Raw genomic sequence first — 4,735 nt, forward strand, 5'->3', positions numbered from 1 at the left:
GAAAATGCAAGTAATTAAAGTAGAAAGGAGAGCATGAATGAGAAAGAAGAGGCAAGTACAGGTACGAGTTATTGAGACCGAAAGGAGAGCGTGAATGAGAGATAAGAAGAAGAGACAATTGATTAAAATAGAAAGGAGAGCATGAATGAGAGATAAGAAAGAAATGTAAGTAATTGAAATAGAAAGGAGAGCATGAACGAGAGATAAGAAAAAAGACAAATAATTAAGATAAAAAGAAGAGCGTGAATGAGAGATAAAAAAAAGACAAGTAATTGTAATAGAAAGGAGAGTGTGAATGAGAGATAAAAAAGGCAAGTAATTAAATTAGGAAGTAGAACATGAATGAGAGATAAGAAGAATAGGGAAGTTCAGGTTATTAGAATAGAGAGGAAAGCATGAATGAGAAATAAAAAAAAACAAGTAATTAAGGGTGAAAGGAGAGCATGAATGAGAGATAAGAAAAGACAAGTAATTACATTAGAAAGGAGAGATTGAATGTGATATATTTTAATAGACTGGAAACTTTTAGTGGTTTGAATTCGTATAGAAAGGTGAATGAACATAAGGACATCTTAATAAAAGATACAATTGAAGAGAGACATTCGGTACTGAATCAAGTTTTGGATCGATGGAGTGAATAGTTTGAAGATGTGTTGAATGGTGGATAGAATAGAGATTATAGATATGTTGATGAATATTGGAGAGGGTTAGAAGGGCTGCTAATGATCATATATGTTAGTTTAGAGGTAGTAAGAAGGGCAATTAAGAGTTTGATTGATGTAAAAACTTAGAGGTGGTGGAATTATAAGTGAGATTTTATGGTACAGTGGCATTAATGTGATATATTGGATGGTTACGGTTTAATAGATGATGAAGAGTTTACAAATATTTATTTAAAGAGTTAGAATATCATTACTCAGTGGCTACTTTCCTCTTGGTAAGGGTAGAAGAGTCTTTCTAGCTATGATAGCCAGCTCCTCTAGGAGGACACTCCAAAATCAAACCATTGTTCTCTAGCCTTGGGTAGTGACATAGCCTCTATACCATGGTCTTCCATTGTCTTGGATAGAGATCTTTCTGCCATTCATGAGCTGCCCTTAAACCTTAAAATCTTTATTGATAAAGGGATGGGGGTTTAAGGGAACACATGGTCCACTTGATGAGTCATCAGCAGCCATTGCCTGCCCCTCCCTGGTCCTTGCTTTGAGGGAGAGAGGGCTTGGACACTGATCATATGTATGCATGGACAGCCTTTAGGGCATGATCCCGTTCTTCCTCTGCCATTCATGAGCGACCTTTGAACATTTAAATCTTTATTGAAAAATCATTGTATTCTATAAGGAATATTCATCGCACAATGGTTAAATGTACTATTCGTTTTCAGAAAGATTTTCCCAGAGGGGGACGCTTACTCTATCCCTTTATTTTTCCGGCTTTATTTCATTTCCCTTTTTTGAGTGGCAATACCAATGAATTTAAACGAGATAGAGGCTCACAGAGCCCTGAAATTTCAAAGTGTTCAATAGTTTCTGATGGTTGGGTTATACATATATGCATTTATACGTCTCTTTGTGTATATGTGTGTGTGCATGCTTATACGTTTTATTAGTTTGAATGCTGAAACTTTTATACACAGATTTTTATATATACACACACAAATATGTTTATAAATATTTGTTTGTGTGTAAACTATATACATATACATACATATACATACATACATATATATATATATATATATATATATATATATATATATATATATATATATATATGTGTGTGTGTGTGTATATACACACATACTTTTATGTACATCTATGTGACTGTACACGTATATAGCTATTTCTGTGCATATATTACAGTATACACCTTCAATATATGCATTATATGCATATATATGTATATTTATACACATATATATATATATATATATATATATATACATATACAGAGAGAGAGAGAGAGAGAGAGAGAGAGAGAGAGAGAGAGAGAGAGAGAGAGAGAGAGAGAGAGAGAGAGAGAGAGAGTATTTCGGAAAAATCCTAATTGGAATTATAGTGAATGCTTTCACTATATTTCCCAATAAAACTCTGAATCTGGGTATGGTCCAGGAAAGCTTTGAAAGCTCATATATATATATGTATATATATATATATATATATATATATATATATATATATATATATATATATATATATATATATATATATATATATTAATTTATAAGTATTTATATATAAATGAATATCTATAAATATATATATATATATATATATATATATATATATATATATATATATCCATATATATATGTATGTATATATATATATATATATATATATATATATATATATATATATATATATATATATATATATCTGCCCGTGGATCTGGTCGTACCTTGGATGGCTTATCCCTTGAGCTTCTTTGTCTGTATATTTTTCTTCATCATTTAATAACCTGTATAACTGTAAAAAGATGATATATATTTTGAAATATCCATTTTTTATTCAAAGTAAAGAGTTTAGGTGTTAACGATTTACGTAAATTTATTTAGATTTGATCATGTTTTGAATTTACCTTCATATTATCATTTCATTAACTCCAAAATTATCTCCTATTTTGTCAAGCCATCAAAAAATAACATTTAATTTCCATTAAAACTCAAATTTACTCATAAGAATCCCTATTGATATTCATCTATGGAGCTTAGTAAACAGTCCATATTTACTAATATTACAATTCATAAAAATCTCCAGTTTTATTCAAATATGGAGCTTAGTAAACAGTCCAAATTTAGTCATATTACAGTTCATAAAAATCTCCAATTTTATTTATATATGAAGCTTTGTAAACGGTCCAAATTTACTCATATTACAGTTCATAAAAATCTCCAGTTTTATTCATCTATGGAGTTTAGTAATCAGTCTAAATTTACTCATATTAAAGTTCATAAAAATCCCAATTTTTATCTATCTATAGAGTTTAGTAATCAGTCCAAATTTACTCATATTAAAGTTCATAAAAATCCCCAATTTTTCATCTATAAAGTTTCGAAAACAGTCCATTAATTCTAAAATAAATCCGGAAAAAAAAAATATCCGAGTTTGGTTCTCGCGAGTGACGGGCCTAAACTGCGGCCTCTTAATTAGTGGTTGATGGCTTCGAGTGCCACTTGAAGGCTTAAAGGGGGCCTTTGAGGAGGGTTAGGGACTGTCTCTCAGTCGAGGGTGATAGACTGGAATAGATGGTTTAAAGGATTAAAGGTCGCTCATGAATGACAGAAGCAAATGACAATGATATTGCCCTATCCTGCAGGACAATGCCTTAGAGATTGACCATATATGCATATAATCAGCGTCCAAGACCCCTCTCCACTCAAGTTAGGACCAAGGAGGGCCAGGCAATGGGTGCTGATGACTCAGCAGGTAGACCTATAGGCTCCCCCAAACACCCCTCATCCTTAGCTCACAAGGATGGTGAGGTTGCGGCGACTAAAGGAAATAAGGGATTTGAGTGGGACTTGTACCCCTGTCTGGCGTTCACCAGTCAGGTACGTTACCAACAGGCCACCACAGGAATCTGTTGCTGAAATTGGGACCAATGGCAAATTGCGATTACATTCTATTGACGAATTGATTCGTTATTATTTTTTCTATTTAAAGAGATTACCTTTTTTTATCATATCAATTAATTGAAGAATTGATTCGTTACTATTTTATTTATTTTTTATTTAAAGATATTAGTGTCATTAACATATCATTTAATTCAACAGTCGGATAATTGTATAAGAAAAGTTGCGTGGCATATCTTTTTTGAAATGACTGAATATTTATCCGGGAGAAATTAATTTTTTTAAATTTTCTATTTAAAGATATTAGAGACATTAATATATCCATTAATTCAACAGTCGGAAGTCTTATTGAAGAAAAATTAACTGTTTAAATTTTCTATTTAAAGGTATTAGTATTGTTAATAAACCCATTAATTCAACAGTCGGATAACTGTTTTTTGAAATGACTGAATTTTTATATAAGAAAAATTAACTTATTTATTTTATCATTTTAAGAGAGTAATTTTCTTTGACGTATCAATTTAATGAATATTCTAATTATTGCATAACAAGGCAGTTACTTTGCATATCTTCTTGAAAATGACTGAATTGTTATCCAAGAGAAATTAACTTTATAATTTTTTAATTTATAGATTAATTTCCTTTAACGTATCAATTAAATCAACAATTCAATCATTGCATAACAAACCATTTACTTTGCATATCTGCTTCAAAAGAACTGAACTTCTATTACAAAGGAGTTGATATCGATTATATTCTTATATCAAATATTCAAAAAATTTATTATGAGACTTAAATCGAAATATCGTCTGTTTACCACTCAAAGATCACATAATGATATATTCTCGTTTATTTCATACATTATTTAAATATATAGCATATTTTTATTCAAATGATAAGAGAATTTTTATTAATAGATTAATAGTGGAGATGTATAACTTGTTTAATTTTTAAAATCAAATAATAAGACCATTTTTATTAATAAATTAATAGTGGAGATATATAACTTGTTTAATTTTTAAAATCAAATGATAAGACAATTTTTATTAATATATTAATAGTGGAAATATATAACTTGTTTAATTTTTAGAATCAAATAATAAGAAAATTTTTATTAATAGATTAATAGTGGAGATATATAACTTGTTTAATTTTGAAAAT

Source organism: Palaemon carinicauda, chromosome 41, assembly GCF_036898095.1.
Source record: "Palaemon carinicauda isolate YSFRI2023 chromosome 41, ASM3689809v2, whole genome shotgun sequence".
NCBI lineage: Eukaryota > Metazoa > Arthropoda > Malacostraca > Decapoda > Palaemonidae > Palaemon > Palaemon carinicauda.